Consider the following 18,107-nt stretch of genomic DNA (forward strand, 5'->3'; position numbering starts at 1 on the left):
CCTACATTCCGTTTGTTTTCTCTGCAGAAGAACATTCCACCTTTATGTTGGAAAGGATGAAACAAAAATGGCTTCCAGGGAGTTGATATTCAAGATAAGTAAAGAGATAGAACCTGCCTACCCAGATGCAGCAAGCACCCTCAGGGCATGACCGAATGAGCAGCTACGATGGAAGAGCCCTCATCTGGGATGTGTGTGAGAGACCATGCAGAAGAGGAGCAGTGTCAAGATGGGAGAAGGGCAGATATTCTAATGTTCAAAACTGGGAAGAGAACAGTCCATAAGCTAAGGCCAGTGACCTTCATGTGGATTCCTGGGAAAAATCTAAAGAGGTAGTCATCAGATATCTAGAAAGGGAAATAGTAATGACAAAGAGTCAGCAGGTTTTATCAACAAAATTTTAACTCAACTAGTGGATGAGCAGAATGATGTGGATATAGTTCAACTAGATTTTGGCAAAGCTTTTAATAAGCTATTTCATATGACTATTCTTGTGGGGAAGATAGATGAAAAGAGATGGATTACATAATAATACAGTCAGATGAATTCAGAACTTGTTGCTTGTCTTGACTCAAAGGGTTCTGACAGCTCAAATGTCAATGTGGCAGGAAGTGTTCAGTGGAATAACCTAAGGATCTGTATTTGGCTCTCTCTTGCTTAATATTTATCAGTGACTTGGATAAAGGCATACATGGTATGCTTATCAAATGTGAAAATGACCTAAAGTTGGGTGGAAGAGCTAGCATACTGGATGACAGAATCAGAAACCAAATGGCTCCTACCAGGCTTGGGTCCTGGGCTGAACCTAGTAAGATGAAATTCATTAGGCATAAGTGTAAAGTCTTACACTTGAGTACAAAAAAGTCAACTCCAAAAATATAAGATGGGAAGACGGTTAGAGAGCAAGTATTCTGAAAAGGATCTCAGAGTTCCGGTGGATTGTAAGCTCAAAAAGAGTCAGGGGCATAATGTGGTAGTCCTCTTGGGCTGCATTAGGAGGAGCACAGCTCCTGGAAAGAGAGGTAATAATCCCATGGTGACTGCCTTTGTCATACTTCATCTGGAACACTGTGTTCAGTTCTGAGCAACACAGTTTAAGAAGAACGTTGATAGAGATTGGGGCAAAGCCAAGATGGTAGAGCAGCAGGAAGAAGTATAGTAAGTCTGCCTCCCATCACCCCCCAACTCCACCCCCTCCCCAGCAAACTCTTCTAAAAACATCTAAAAAATGTACCAGACCAAATCCAAATGGGGAAATCTAAGAAAAAAGGCACAGTGAGCCGCTTTTCTAGTTCAGGTTAGCATAGGGGGACAGACAGAAAAGTAGGTAGAAAGTGGACACAAAGTCTGGCCAGGAGCCAGGCACAAGGAAAGAGAGGTACCCACTGGGGCACCAAGGGCAGGGTGCAGGAACAGGTGCCAATGGGCAGCTTTGTCACCTGCTACCCAGGTCTCAGTCAAAAGTCTAAGATGAACTGAAGGAAGGTCCTGTGCCTAAGGATTAGAAATCGTTGCAGGCACTAACATGTACTGAACAAGGAGAAAGTTCAGAAACAAATAGCAGTAATGTGAGAGCAGAGGAGTCTCAGCTCTAGCTTCTAGCCTAGTCTGAAGCCTGCAAGAATCCCAGACCAAAAGGAATCTGCAGTTCTGCCAGCTTCCCATCAGGTTAAGAGGGGCTGAGTCCAGGAAATTGCAGAGCTCAGACTAGGAGGGCAGGGAACAGATTTTTACCCTGGATCAGATCACTTGGGGAACACTGAAAGCTTGCACATACCCAGCCTGTCTCTAAGATCCTGGAATAACATAATACTTAATACCCCAAGAAAGCAGCAACAATGCCGGCCCAGAAACAGAGGGGAAAACAGAGACTGAGCCTAACATCAGGTCCAAAAACAGAATGTAAGCAGAAGGGTCAAACAACAACAACAAGAAAAAAAAAAAAAAGAGTCCCATCATAAAAAAACCATTCTGCTAACCAGAACACTCAAGACACAGACTTAGAAGAGGATGACTTCAAAACATTTACAAGCACAACCTCAAAGCAAAACACAGCCAGGACACCCATTTAACTAAAATTCCTAAAGGAGATGAATCAGGAGGTGGGGTTTTATAAATTAAATGAATGGCAGAAGAAAACGATGAAAAGAAAACGAGAGTTATGGAAGAAAGAATTGGAAAGGGAAATAATTTGGCACAAGAGTTACAAAACCTTGCCCAAGCAACAAACTCCCTGAAAATTAGAGTGGACCAAAGAGAAGCCAATGACTCTATGACACAAGAAATATTTAAACAAAGTCAAAAAAGTGAAAAGAAAAATAGAAGAAAATGTAGGATAGCTCATAGAAAAAAAACAACAACCTGGAAAACAGATCAAGGCGAAAAAATCCAAGAACCACTAGACTACCTGAACACTGTGACCTCCCCCCACAAAAAAAGGGGCCTAAACATTGTGTGTCAAGAAGTCTTATTACCTCATTGATCTTCACAACCACCACAGAAGTAAGTACTATTACTGTCCCCACTTTACAGATGAGGAAACTGAATCAGAGGCTTAAGCGACTTGCCCATGGTCACATAACAAGCGTATAAAGACAGATATGACCTCAAGTCTTCCTATTATTCTATTATGCCAAAGAATCAGGAATTTGTTCTGCTCGACTACAAGTATTTATAATGGGTTTTATTTTTCTTATCTTTTTTTCCAAGAGAGGATGTAGGAGAGAGAAAATTCAGAAATTAAAATAAAATTCAATTTTAAAAATAAATTCAGATGATGGAAAATACTCTCCACACCCATGAAAACAATTACGGAGTCCGAACACAGATCGAAGTAGACGACTTTCACTTTTTTTGTTGTTTCTGGGGTTTTTTTGTGGTTTTTCCCTTTCGTTCTTTCGCAACATGACTAATGTGGACATATGTTTAACATGATCGCACATGTATAACCTGAGACTTAATAAACTGAAAGAATTCATCAATCACCTCCTGAAAGTAAACCTAAGATGAAAACTGCCAGGATCACTGTAACCAAAATCCAGAGCTTTCAAGCCAAAGTAAAAATACTACAAGCAGCCAGAAAAAAAAATTCAAGCACTGAAGAGCCACAGTCAGGATTATACATGATTCAGTCACCATTATAAAGGAGCAGAGCTTAGAATGTTTTATTCCAGAAAGCAAAGGTTTCTTTGCTTTGACTTAGACGCAAGAATAAGTGACCCAGAAAAACTAAGGATAATCCTACAGTAGGAAAAATGAAATATCAGAATTCCAAGTAATTCTGATAAAAAGGCCAGAGCTACATAGAAACCTGAAAGTGCAAACGCAGAAGTCAAAAGAAACATAAGAAGATAAACACTAACAATGATAAAGGGCTAAATAAACACAAACTACTTACAATTTAACATGGGGAAATGATATCTGAACCCCATTATCATGAGGAATCATAAAGAGAGTCCAAAGGCCTGGCCATGGGTCTCTTATGTCTTAATGATCTTTAAAAAAAAAAAAAGAATGGAAAGAAAAGAGAAGAGGAATACACTGCAAAGGGAGAAAGGAAGGTTAGGGGAAATTACCTCATATAATCAGGTTCCACAAGTGGCAGTCTATGCAAAAAAATGAGGAAACGGGAGGGGGGGGAGCAGCTGGCACTTGAACTTCATGCTCATCTGAACAGGTCATAGAACAGAAGAACACACACACGTGCACATACAGTTAGATATAAAACCACATTTTACTAAATAGGGAAATAAAAGGAAAAGAGGAAGCAGAATAAAAGGAAGGGCAGATTATGGCACGGATTAGTCCTAAGCAAAACAAACTCAGCAGCTAGTACGGTGGATAGAGTTTCAGGCCCGGAGTCAGGAAGACTCTTCTCTATGAGTTCAAATCCAGCCTCAGACACTTCCCAGCGATGTGACCCTGGGCAAGTCACTTCACCCTGTTTGCCTCAGTAAAAAGAGCTGGAGAAGGAGATGGCCAACCACTCCACGATCTTTGTCAAGAGAACCCCAAATGGGGTCATGAAAAGGGGGATACGACTGGAAACAACTAAACAACAACAAAGCATCTTCAGAACCTTTCTAAGGCAGTTCAATGTCCCGGTATGGCACTGGGTGACTGTGCAGGTCTCACAGGCACACAACAACAAGGTCAGCATAACAGCTCTGCCAATCTTAAGTTCAGTATGTAACCTATTACCTCTTCTCTCCCACACCTTCTTCCAGAGACTTCCAAATGCTGAGCTAGCTCTAGCAATGAATGCATCAACCTCATCATTTATGTGGGCATTCCTGGAAAGTATACTGCCAAGATAAGGGAACTTCACAGCATTCAAAATTCCTCCACTTGCTGTAACCAAGAGTTCCAAGTATGGATAGTGCAGTGCTAGCTAATGGAGAACCTCTGTTTTCTTGGTGTTCACTATCAGGCCAAAATCCGCACAAGCAGCAGGGAATTGATCTATACACTCATGCATCTCAGCCTCAGAAGCTACACTGAGTGCACAATCATCTGTGAACAAAAAGTTGTGCACCAGTTCTCTCCACTTTAGTATCAGCCTGTAGCCTTTCTAAGTTAAATAGTTTATCACTACTGCAGTAGCTAATCTTCATGCTGTCTTTCGTACTTTTTGAAAGAGTCTACGTTGCATAAAACATCATGTAAAAAGCACAGAAGCAAGCACACAGCCCTGTTTCACTCCACTGGTGATTGGGAAAGTGTGAAAGCATCACCCTTTATCCAGAACCTGTGCAAGCATGCCATCATGAAACTAGTGGACAATACTGATGAACTTCTCCAGGCAACCAAATTTCACCATGATCTTCCACAAACCGTCATAACTGATAGTATCAAAGGCTGTAGTCAGGTCTACAAAAACTGTATACAAGCCTCTGTTCTGCTCCTAGCATTTCTTCTGGAATTGTTGAGCAATATACCCCATATCAATCATTCCTCAGTCTTTTCTAAAGCCACACTGGCTCTTGGGTAGATATTACATTTCAGGAGAAGATCAGCCAATTAAGGAGGTCTCTGACAAGAATCTTGTCAGCAGTGACTAAGGGAGAAACTGTCTCCCCCTTCCTCCTCTCCCCTCTCCCACCCCAGTGATTGTCACAGAACAACCTGTTTCCTTTTCCTTTACGGAGATGGACAATGGAGGCATCAAACATTTTGCCACATGAGAGGAGCTCAATGGTATTTAAAACCTCTTCTTCAGCTGGAAGTTCAGATAGAAAGAGACTGACTTCAATGAGCTATTTGATCAATGGCTTTCAGTCTTGACTGATGACAGTCTGTTGAGAACATGATGGAAGTATTCAACCCATCTCTACAAGATCATGTCCTTATCAGCACTAAGAAGCTGAGATTCACCATATGTCTTTGGCCTACAAAAAGTCTTCAGGGTGTTGTAGAAGTGCTTTGGATTGTTGGTATCAGCATAAAACAGAATCTCATCTGCTTTTTAACTGAGCCAAGAATCCCACATCTCTAAGTTCCGTCTGCATTTTACTTTTGATGGAGTTAACTGCTGCTTTTTGAGAGGTGGACAAACTGTCCTGCTGGTCAACCTGGTGGAGTTCTCATTTTTCATTTAGCAGCTTCTGAATTTCCCCATCATTTTCATCAAACCAATCCTGATGCTTGTGAGTGTCTGGCCCAGACAAGCAAACGCAATGCTGTATACTCTGAAGGCTGCCCACTCCTTTTCTGTTCCACTGTTGTTAGCTGCACACTGACTCAGCTTTCCCTCCAGGTCAACAATAAACTGTTCACACATGGAGATGACATATAAGGCCAGATTAAAGGAATTGGGCATGTTTGGCCTAAAGAACATGAGGGTAAGGGGAGGCATGTTGATCTGAAGGTCTATCATGTGAAAGGGGGGATTCATTTTGTTCTATTTGGCCTCAGAAAGCAAAAGCAGGGGCAATGAGGAGAGGCTGCTAAGAGGAAAGTTTAGGCTTGATATCAGGAAAATCTTCCTAACAACTCGAGTGGCGTAAGAGTGAAACACTCCATCTCAAGAGCGAGTAGGTTGCTGCTCCTTAAACGTCTCCAGGATAGGACTGAATGGCCAGATATGTTCTGGTGGAGATTCCCTCAGACACAGGCTGAATGAAATGGCTGCTGAGGTTCCTTCCAGCTCTCAAATCCTGATTCTGTAAGACCACCAAGAGAGCAGAGAGAGAAGAGGGTCTAGGACAGAGCCCTGGGAGTAGCATATGGATAATGAGCATGCAAAGGAGACCAGAAAAGATCAGTCAGGAAGAAAACATCAGAACAGAAGAGCATCATCATGAAAACCCAGGCAGGAGAGAATACACAGAAGGAAGGAGAGAACAACAGGAAAGGACAAGAAATGAGGACGGAGAAAAGGTGGTTGGATTTGGCCTCCCTTTGCCACTCCCTCTAAAGCAGCCCGTTTCCTGAGCAGACAGTTCTAGCTGCACATACCTCCTTATGATCGTGGCAGAACTTTCTGGGGACCTCCTCCCTGCAATCCTGCTTCTACCCTCTGAAGTCACCAAATGAAGAAGGTTCCATTTTTGTGTGACTGTCCTTCACATGTCTGAGGACAGCGGCTACAGCTTCCCTTGGTTTTCTCCTCTTCAGATTAAATATTCCTAATTCCTTCCTTCAAAGCACATGTGATATTCTGAGTTGGATGGTCTCTGAGATTTCCTAATTATGAAATTTCCCAATTCAACAAAAGCGAACATGTTGATAAAAGAATTCCTCTTATCTCTCCAGTGCTTGTGGAGGTTCCCCATAACCCAAGTCTGACTCTGAGCCATAAGGGAATCTCCCATTTTGCTCTTGAATTGTGAAGTATGACTGAGCTCACCAGTTAGAAATAGCTGTGTTCTCCATCATCCCATTCTGAGGAAGGGCCCACACTTCTCTGGACTTTGCTGCCATGGGCCTGGGAGGGGATCTTCCTTCTCTTCCTCCTCCCTCCCACCTTTTCAGTTCCCTTTTATGTGTTACTTTCTCCATTAGAATATAAACTCCTCAAGAACAGGGACTCTTTCCCTGAGCAGCATGACAGGCACAGAGTAGGCACTTAAGAAATGCTTACTACCTGGCCTTGAAACAAGGATGCTTGAGCTGAAGAAGACCCAAGCGAGCCATGAAAGCTGACATGTGGAAAAGGGATCAGGCTCCCAAGCTGATGCAATAAGCTTTTGTTGAGGACCTGTGGTGCCAGGTTCTGGGAACACAAAGACAAGAAAAAACAGTCGCCCAGCCCCCCTGAAGGAGCATGCATTCTAATGAAAGATAAACATATATGCAGCTTAAGGATGTAACTTGACAGTCTGAAGGAAGAAGCACTAACAACTGGGGAGATCAGCAAAGTTAAGGAAGCTGGAGATTCTGAGGAGGATGTGCCTTCCAGACTCGTGGAGAGGCAGGAGGAGAGAGGGCAGGGAGCCTACACAAAGGCACAAGTCAGGAGACAGAGACAGACTGCCACGTCAGAATGGCAACAAGAAGCAACTTTGGGCAGAACAAGTACGAAACTAAGGCAATGCACATATTGATATTCAGATTTGTTTTGTGGGAGCAAAACTGGAAACAAAGTGGTACTCACTGATTTGGAAATGGCAGACAGGAATAGATGAGGAACAATTGGCTCCCAACAGGAGAGTCATCTGTATGCCTTTGCAATAGCTCCAATCTGACCTTTCAACAACTGAATTTAAGCATTTATTCAATAACTGCTAGATTCCAAATACAGGGCTAGATAGAAGGGATACGAAGACACAAAGGAGAGAGCCCCACAAATAAAGATGTGAATTCATATGATTATCATTTCACAAAATTTGTACGAACATAAAGCCACTACCACAACAAGGCCAAAACAACCCAGAAATCCAGAAACAGCAACTACCTGAGATGAAATTGAGGGGAGTAACTGAAACATGCATAAGAAATCATGCTGAGATAAAATCGTTCTGAAAGAACTGAGGGGCTGATTTTAGCAAATTTCAAATATTTCAATATTTGGTTTCCTTTGAAATTCCATGTGTCTTATTTTATGCATTTAAAATTAAGGTGCCCACGCTTCTCAGGCCTAAGTGCCCAAAGTTGGGGCAAGAAGTGAACAATAACACAAAGTAAAGCACCCTTCCCTGCCTTTGAGAAGTCTCCAATGCTTTGAGCAGGTCATGATGGAGGATTTATAGGAGAATGTGGACAAGGGCACAAAATGAGAAAGCAGGAATAAGCCGCAATCTGCCCCAAGCAATGAGGTACCCATAAAGATCAATTCATCAATAAGTTTTATCTCCCTACAGAGACTCTAAATTCCTTCCTGAAAGAACTGTCCAAAACCCCCCAGTAGGTGCTCAATATACATTTCTAATTAAGTATAAATGAACTAGGGGGTCAGCCTGCATACAGAGAGCTGGCTTCAAGTCCGGCTTCTGATACATCATATTAAACTAATATTTTTTTTCAGTTACATGTAAAGACAGTTTTTAACATTCATTTTTTTACATTTCAGTTTCAAATCCTCTCCCTCCCTTCTTTCCCTGAGACGACAAGCGATTTGATAAAGGTTATACACTTGGGACATGTGACCGTGGATAATAAGTCATAACATTCTCTACTTTGATTAAATCACATGTAGGTCTAGACTAAAAAAAAAAAAAAAGAGGGAATTGGGGAAAAACACTACGGAGTCAATCAGGGATTTGCCTGAGAATGAATAGGAAAGAATTTATCTTAGTGATAATATAAAAAAGATACAAGTAAAGAAGAGCCAACCAACCACCAAGCATTTAGTAAGTAATTACTATGTGTCAGGCACTGTGCTAATCACTGGAGATACAAAGAGTTCTTAAAAGAGAGTCCCTGTCCTCAAGGAGCTAACAATCTAAGGAAGGAGACAACACGAAAACAAACATACATATAAATCAAGCATATGCAGGATAACTAGGAAATAATTAAAAGAAGAAAAGAATAAATCTGATGCTAAGATTCTATACTTGGAAATCTGGTAACATGAACTCATAGTATCAGAGAAGCTGAACCACTTACTTATAGCATACTACAAGCTCAAGGCAGCGAGGTGGAGCAGACGGTAGAGCACTGGACCTGGAGTCAAACTCAAATCCACCCTCAAACATTTACCAGCAGTGGTGACTATAGTCAAGTCATTTCATAAACTGTCTGCCTCAGCTGCCTAATCTGTAAAATGAAGAAAACAACAGCACCTTCCTCCCAAAGTTGTTGTGAGGATAAAACGAGGTATTTGTAAAGTGCTCTGCAAACCTTAAAATGCTACATAAATACTAGCTATTCTTTTTTTGTCCAAGGCACAAAAAGGACAAAATGACTTGATATGATACTGTATCATTGGTCTCTTCTACATGGGACAGGAGAATTCTCTAAATTAGAGAAGATGAAGAATGATGCTTCTAGGCTATAAATTTCATAGACTGTAATCTAAGAGAAATTGATTGGGTCAATTAAGTAATCACTTCATTAAACACACTGTTTAATCTTATTTGCCACCAAGAAACAAAATGCCCAAAGCCCAGGCCATTGAGAAAGCAGTGAGAAATATCTGTCTTCTGGGGGAGATCTTCAGCAAGGGGATAGATGTGAACTGAAATAGTTAAGTTTACTCAACATTCAAAAGTAATAAAACAAATGTGAATAAGGCCAGAATTTTTTTTTTGAAATAGGGTTTGCAAGTCTATGAGTCATGAAATTCCTCAAATCAATATCTCTCTTGAGGTGTTAAACTGAGTCATCATACATTGTAACGTACTGTACATGCCTTGGAGAAACACTATAAAAGTATATAATGCTGACAGCGAGGAATCTAAGAAATGTTTACTAGAATATGAAATGAGGAAGAGATCTATTCCCAAGTGCTCATTCTGCTGATTTGTCATTTTTCCAGTTCACCAGAAGATTAACAAAGCAGTTTCACTCTGCCACTGGTTTGTTTTTTTTTTTCCCTAGGCAGCTTGAAGGTCAGTGCATTTTTTATTTTCTCTGTGTGCCCGGGAAATCAGATTAAAGCCATAGGGATTCATAAATTTTCTCTGAGAAACTCTGCCAAAGCTCAAACTTCCCCTTAAGTTACTACAAAACTGGGCAAATCTACATCCAACATGTATTGAATATCCACATCTGTGAGATCTCTCTCCTCTTTTAGAAAAAAATAATAATAAGCTGTCACTTTTATAGTCAAAGATCAAAATGCTAGCTAGAGATGTAGAGTTAAGGCAGACTAAAGCCGGTTCTTCTGTTAGAAACATATGGAGCCCATCAATAAGAACTTCAAGTTCAAAACTATTTCAGGATTCCTACAATTCCAAGCTTGGAAAGGTTCTGTGTCCAGAGCACAAATCAGCCACGAGGTCATGCTCTCCCTCATTGGTGGACATGTTATCAGCTACTTTATAAAAGTGTACACTCAGTTACCAAACATTTTAAAATAGGAGCACACACAATGAAATGCATGAGTCTCTCTTTTAAAAAAACCTGTCTTGGTTTCCCATGCCATCCCGGAATTAGTAGTTTTGTTAGCTTTGGAAGAGAACGATGACAAGGATGCATTCTAGGAAGGAAGGGAGGGAAGGAAAAGCTTCATTGTTATTGTTCAGTCACTTTCCAATCATGTCCAACTCTTTGTGACCCCATTTGGGGCTTTCTTGGCAGAAATACTGGAGTGACTTACCATTTCCTTCTCCAGCTCATTTTACAGATGAGGAAACTAAGGCAAACAGGGCAAAGTGACTTGCCCAGGGTCACCCAGCTAGTAAATGTCTGAGGTCAGATTTAAACTCCCAAAGAGTTCCTGACTCCAGGATCAGGGCTCTATTGTACACTGTATAACTTTATAGAACTGTTTATGGTTTTCCATGGACTTTTATCTCATATAATTCAGTCAAGAGCAGCATTTGGCCCACAGGGCACAGGTCATTGATCCCCATTTTATAGACCAGGGAATTGCAGTTCAGAGATGAGGTGAATTGCTCAGGTGTACTGGCACACAGTAGGAAACCAGGCACCCAGGTCTAACTAGTAGTCTAGAGTTCTTTCTACTCCATATCTCATGGACTCTCAAACACCTTAAGGGATGGACATTCTTGCAAGGAAGCTGAACCACAGTACCCTGTGAATAATAGGCAGAAACCACATTACCTGGAAAGACCTACACAGTAAGGACCACGAGGTAGATAACACCAAAACTTGCAGCGCCACTCACACTGTCCAGACTGGAAGACAAAAATAATATTCCTGCCACAGCCTCCTTGAATTTCACAAACACCTAAGAAGTTCCTACTATGTCCCAAGTGCTACCTATACTAGACACTGGAAATGCCAGAATCTCCATGAAGGCCCTTATCTTGGGTTATAAGCCAATGCAACATTCACCAATTGGCAAATAACAAGGATATAATGCCTATAAAACAAATCCTTTCCTAGAGGAAAACTGAGAAGATTCTTTAGTATCCTTATGGAACAAGTTCTAGACAATGCAAACACATCTATGTAGGAACAAGATGCTGAACCCAAAATCTTACTGGGGATCCTAAAGGTATGTCCATAGTTCCAACACCTTTCTCTAACAGAAAGTGGGGACCCCAGCAAGCAGCAAAGAGGCCCTGGTCACACCACCTACATATGACTAAGTCAGAAAAATGACAGGACATCACCACTGCACAGCATCTAGCTTGTAAAGACTGCAAGAGAGATGTCCAAGCTCGTCGGCCAACTCCAGCTTCTCAGCAAGGACTGTAGGAGTCAGAGGAAAGAACAAGCCCACTCTGACTGAGTCCCTGCCTCACAAGTGACTGCGCTCATATTGGTGGCCTAACAGGTGGCCTAACATTAGCCCACATTGCTTTGGGACCAGCGATCCTCAGAGGGGATCTGTCCCACCTTCCTCTTTATGCAACCAGCTACTCAGGTACTTTGGGCTTCCCTGTCTCCCTACCCTTCTCTTCCTCCCAGAAGGCCACTGTCCCAAAGTCAGGCCACCCTCCTGGAGGCCCAGTTCTGGAGCTACCTCCTCTCCTTCAGCAGACAGAGATTTCTGCTTTTACAAGTTCCTGGTCAGCTGTTGCCCTCACCCCCACCACACTCCAAACTAGTTATCTTCATGCACATCATCTCTCCTGCCCCCATCAGCTCCAAAGCAAGGGCTTGGCCCATTTTGCAGGTAGGTATGCCCCAGGATCAGCACAGTGCCTTTTACAGAGGCTTTTACAGCTAGAAGTATTCAATTAAACAAGATCCCCTAAGGGGCCACAGTTTAAAAAGGGAACCTCCACCTCAAATATCTGGGAGGAAAGCAGGCCTAAGGGAGGGAGAGAGAATTCCCCAAGCTAAAATGGGAGGGAGATGCAGTCCAGAAGACACAAGTCTCCAGAGAAAGGGCAGAGGATCTCAGAATCACAGAAATGGAAGGTTGAGAATGCCTGGGCTAGGCAATTCTGGAGGGGAGGGGTGGGGGAAGAACTCTTGGGCAGATGCTTCCGAATGGGCAGCATCCTGAGAATGGGGAAACACAAGGGAGATCCCAGAGCTAAAAGACAACAGAGATCAGGGTGCAAGGGGAGCCAAGGGGCCTCCCAAAGATACCTCGGGGGATGGAAAGGGGACACCCTGGGATGAGCTGAAGACGTCTGCGGGGGAGATAACGTGGCAAAGGGAGGAAGTTTCGGAGGACGAAGGAGAGATGAGGACGAAAGGAAGTTGCAGCATCGGTGAGGTTATGGGGGAAGGGAAACTCAGATGAAAGAGCAGAGAAAAGGTAAGAAGTGGGGGAGGGGCGGCCCCGGCGACGCAGTTCTGAGGGTCAGAGAGGAGGGGAGCTTCAGGGGAAGGGGGGTGGGACGAGGAAAGATCTGGGTGAGCCCCAGGGGGTCCTGGGGGACGGGGTTAAGAGTGAGAAAGAGAGGAAAGACCCTGGGAGGTGGGGGGGCAGGGGCAGTTCTCCGAAGGTTGGGGAGCTCTCTCCTCTTTAGTAACTATTCAGGGGGTGTCGGGAAGGGGGAATGGGAGGGGACAAGGGGGAATCCCCGGGCCGGGCCCTGAAGGGGATGGAAGGAGGTTCTAGGGGAGCGTAAAAGGACCACCATCCCCACCACCCCCTCCCCACCGTGAAGAACTGAGGAGGGCAATGCTGGAGGGGGCGTGGTCTCGGGCAGCCCCGCCCCCGGGGGTTCTGAGAGGAAGGGGCGGGGGCTGTAGGATAGAGGCTAAGAGACCCCACACACACCAAGGGGAGGAACTGGAGGGCGGGGCTTGGTAGGAGGCGGGGCCATCGCAGGAGGACCACCCCCCGGGCAGCCCCGAGGCAGGGAGGCCGTGGGCGGGGCTTGGGGCGGGGCCTGAGGGGAGGAGGGGCGGGAGACCCCGCGCCGCTCACCTGAGGCTGCAGAGGGTCCGGAGCGAGGCCTGACTGCTCGGGCGAAGGGCTCATAGTCCTCAGCCCCCGGCCGCTGCGGCCGCGGCCCGGGTCCCTGGCACGGGCACTGGGGGCGCTGCTGGCCGAGAGGCGGAGGCCATGTCCCTGTCCCCGTCGCTGTTCCTTTCCCCGGGGCCGGAGCCTGGCCGCTGCCCCTCCTGGGGCAGCGTCCTAGGGGCTCTGCAGCCGCGAACGACTGAGGCGCCCTCCCCGCTGGCCACCCGGCTGAGAGGACGGGGGCGGGGCCTCGGCGCCGCCCCCACCACGGCCACCCCCGGCTCCTTCCCCTCCCCCGGGCTAGCCAACCCGCGGCTGTTCTCTCGGAGCCGGGACTCCGCATTGGTCCGTGTGCCCACGTGGTCCAGAGGGCCGAACGAGAAGGCTTCAGGACCAATGAGCAGCCGGGAACGCCGACTCCGACAGACTTCCCGACCAATAGGCAAGAAGTCGAGGCATAAACAGGGGAGGCGGGGCGAGAAGTGATTGAGGAGCTTTGCGCTCCGGGCCCCGCGGAGCTCTCAAGGGCGGGAGTAAACACGCAAGTAGACCAATAAACTTGGGAGAACCTCCTGATTGATGCTTCCCAAGGCCAATTAGCGAAGCGGCGCGGGGAATACGATTTTCTACGGTTCTCTGGAGTAAATTAAGAGAAAGCGGAGAGCCCTCGGGCTCCTGGCACGCCCCCAGCCCGAGCCGTACGTGACGGACTTCCAGGACCTTAGAAGGAATGGAGGGTAGAAAAGCGGTTCCTGAGCGCTTTACTCTATGCCAAAAGCTGTGCGGAGCATGGGGGGGGAGGGGGAGATAAATACAAAAGCCCCTCCCTAATGGGGAGACTACCCACGTGGGGGAAGGGGCGTGGCCTGGAAGAGGCCTGGTAATCGGCTGAGTTACGGTGAGGGTGAGTGCAGCCCCCGAGGACAGGATTGGTCCAACCCAACCAGGGACAGTGACCACGGTGACCGCGGTCCCAGCATCGCCCAGCGCCGAGGTTCTTCACTTTGTGTCCTGTCACTGGGCAACCTGGTGAAACCTACTGACCCCCTTCCGAAAATCATGTTTTTAAAAACATGAAACGCAGGATTGCAAAGGAATTAAGTTGGATTAAAAATAAATCAATTTTAAACAATTTCACAATTAAAAACCTTTGAACCGGAAACCAAGACCTCGGTTCAGGTCGCACATGTGACATACTGTCTGCGTCCCTAGGCGAGTTGTTTAACTTCTTGATGCCCTCCACCACTCTATAACTTTTGGAGGTGTGTTGATCTGCATTGGCAAAGGGATTGTCTTCATTTGGAAGTTCCTTGTGCCAGTGAAATCACAGGTGAGATCTCTGCCCTTATCCAGTCTATCCATATGGTTCCCAAACTATTGGGGGGCCAAACTGTTCTTAAGAAGACGGTCTGGGACTAGGGAGTGAGCTGGAAGGATGTCTGAAGGTCACACAGCCCTCCAGCCTTTTCATGATGAGGAAACTGAGACCCAGAGATGGCCAGGGATTTGTCCCAGGTTACACCCAAGTAGTTACTGGCAAAGCCTGGGTCCAAACCTAGGTCTCCTGCCTAAGGTTGAGCATCTAGCGTCCTACCCCTTCTTGCTGACTTGCTTCCTATAGCTAATAAAACGTTGCAAATGTAATCTTCCCCACCCCCAGCTCCAGGTCTATGCTTTGTTCTCTTAATAGAAAGGACTCTGGAGAGAGAGAGGGTCATCCTCACAGCATAGCAAGAAGTTCAGTGTGGCTGAACCACAGAGTACCTAAAGAGCAGTGATACCTAATAATCCTGGCAAGCGGGAGAAGAGAGTTTGTGATCCTGGAGGTGATAGGTAGCCACTGGAGTTTATTGAGAGGGGGGTTAACATGCTCAAACTTGAGCTTTCTGATTATCCCTTTGGCAGTTGAGTGAAGGGTTCTTTCCATGACATCAAACAGCACAAGAACCCCTTGGAAAATCAGATTCCCAGTGGGTGATTTGGGACCTGAACGGAAAAAAAAAAAGAGCCATTTCCCACACAACAGAAACTATCATATCTTGAATTATATCTCCCTAGCATTCAGCCCAGATAGCCTACCATGTCACTCTCCTGCCTTCCTCCAAAGACTTTAAGGGTCCCACATGGCCTACAGAATATAGTGCATATGAGATCCTTAGTTCATCATTCCTGGCACTTGGAGGCACAGAGTACTACCTCAGAGTTACAGGGTATTGGTTGAATCCTGTCCTTACCCGCTACTTTCTTTGTGACTGGGCAAGTACCTTTCTTTCTGGGCTTCAGTAAAATGAAAGGATGAGCTCTGAGTTCTCCTACTCCACTCCTAGTAATGGGGTACTTGGGTGCCTGTGCTTGGACCCCAATTCTAAAATCACATTTCTCTCTAAAAATTGCATTTCTCCCTAACCTCAAAACACTGTCTCAGGCAGTTTCTTCCAGGCCAAGAACAGCCTGCCCCAGCAAAAATCTTTATCTCCCTTCCTGCTACAGTAGCCAGCTGCACCTACAGAATTTATTAGTTTGAACCAGCTGTGTACTGGCTGAGCTGGCTGTGTCCTGGGTCATAAAGACATTTACTACTCACTGACCAATCATATGTATTCTAGACTTAGACATACGTATACTCCCTTACATTTATCTTGTCTAGCAAGACATTGATGAGAGTAGCCTGGTATTCCTTAGTCAGCCCTGACCATAAGTTGACTTAGTGATGTTTCAGGTCTAAAACCACACTTCCATGTAGCCTCCCTCCCTTGCCTATTTCCCGATGAACTCTGAGTAAAATACCTGTATACTAGATACCAAAAATGCATGCTCCTCTAAGAACTAACCACTCCCTAATCCCGCCCTGAATCACCTAGTCATCACACTTGGCACATGTTTTATTGTCGAATATATTATATAAACTTTAACTACCCTTCTAAGGTTGCAGGTTCCCTAAGAATTCTTGCCTGCTGAAAAGCATTATAAATCTTTACCACCTTGACCCCAAGAATGTTTGAGTCCTCGAATTCTTCTTCAGATGACCCACGCAGGGAACTTCAGTCTTGGGGTTACTCTAGCATTCTTCTATCTTTCCTGAACCCTCAACACTAGGATCCTCATTTGTAACATGGACTTAGCGATGCCAGTATCACATCCCTCACAGGAGTGTTCAAGAGAAAAGTGCTCTGGGGAAACTTTAAGAACTCTCCAACTATGAATGAGTCAGAGTCTACTGCATTCTTTCCCACTGCTTCCCTCTAGCTAGAACGGGCCCCTCAACTGCTTCCCCACAAGTCCCTTTCACCTTCCAGTCTCCATACCTCTCTCCATGCTTCAACCATCTTCCAGAGTTCTCTCTTCATGACCACCCTGAAAAGTCTTGTGGGTCCCATCCACCAGCATACTTCTGGGACTATCAAGTAACTATAGAGAGGAGACGCTATACATCCAACCCAGCCCAGCCTACAGCACTGAGAAGGGTCCTGCATTAGGAATTTTTTAAAATGTCAAACAAACCAACCCACACCTGGATTCAAACCCTATTTCTACAGGCTCCAAGCCCAACAGGCCTGGGTTCAAGCCCTTCTCACATAAATTGGCCTTGTGAGTCCCCTAACCTCGGAGTGCCCGCTAGGCATACCTTTGAAGACTACAAATTACAGAGCAGATGCCAATCCAAATTGATAGAGGGAGTTTCCTCACTGGGATTTCCTTCCCTAAACTACTAAATTCCCAGGCCTGGGCCCAAAACAATAAATAAAGCAAACTACTTATGTGGCAGTCCCTATGTGATCCTAGGCAAATCTCTTCCCTTCTCTGAGCTTCCTGTTGACCATCTGCAAAATAACGGGGTGAGGGGGATTTGCACTTAGCTGGTACAACTAAGCCTCTTTGGATTTAACTAGGCTAGTCTGTCCCAGTGACCATAATCCAAATGAAAGAGGGATGCCCTGAGGATGGTGAGGGCCTCCTCGTGATCCCATTTGCAGGTGACTTTGTGTTTCCTACAACAAGCTCAGAGAACACTGCAGAGAGCCTCCCAGATGAGATCCATAAACCCTTAAAAGAACCTTCCCATCCACACAGGACAAAGCAGATAGATAAAGAATATCTGTTATCTAGACTCTGATATGCAGCTGGATGAACATCAGCCCACTGAGGTAGTCTATTGGTACCATGCATCTGTGACAGTTATCGCCAGTGGACAATGGGTAGGGCCAAGAATTGAACAGGAGGAGGAAAACAGGTTGAACTATACTCAGGATCTAGTTCAGGCCGTTCTGTGGAGAGCATGGAATTAGGAAGACCTGAGTTCAAATCTGCCCTCAGACACTTGCTTGATGTGTGACCCTGGGCACTTTACTTACCCTGTCTGCCTAGTTCTCTCATCTGTACAATAGAGATGATAATAATAGGACCTACTTCCTAGGGTTGTCATGAGAATTAAATGAACAATAGTTGGAAAATACTTGGTCTTAAAGTACTATTCAAAAGGTGGCTGTTATTATTAACCATTCAATGACCCCTCCCTCAAACAAAGATCCGTCTTTTTAATACTGCTATCCTGCTACCATCACTCTGTAGTTGGGACTCATAAGGAGGGATAAGGGAATAGATATCTAGATAGCACCTAGAAACATGCCAGGCATGGTGCTAAGTACCAGTATTAACTCATTCTGATGATCCC

General features: G+C 45.1%; 1 protein-coding gene across 1 annotated transcript in view; it reads right to left on the reverse strand.

Annotated features, from left to right (window-relative positions):
- Positions 1 to 13,690, reverse strand: part of TESK2 (testis associated actin remodelling kinase 2) — a 141,143-nt gene extending 127,453 nt beyond the window's left edge. The window contains exon 1 of the mRNA XM_072649235.1: positions 13,400 to 13,690. The gene's annotated coding sequence lies outside the window, so the exon portion shown is untranslated. The remainder of the gene's footprint in view (positions 1 to 13,399) is intronic.
- Between the last annotated feature and the right edge of the window lie 4,417 nt (positions 13,691 to 18,107).

The sequence above is a fragment of the Notamacropus eugenii genome, chromosome 2 (genome assembly GCF_028372415.1).
Source record: "Notamacropus eugenii isolate mMacEug1 chromosome 2, mMacEug1.pri_v2, whole genome shotgun sequence".
Taxonomy (NCBI): domain Eukaryota; kingdom Metazoa; phylum Chordata; class Mammalia; order Diprotodontia; family Macropodidae; genus Notamacropus; species Notamacropus eugenii.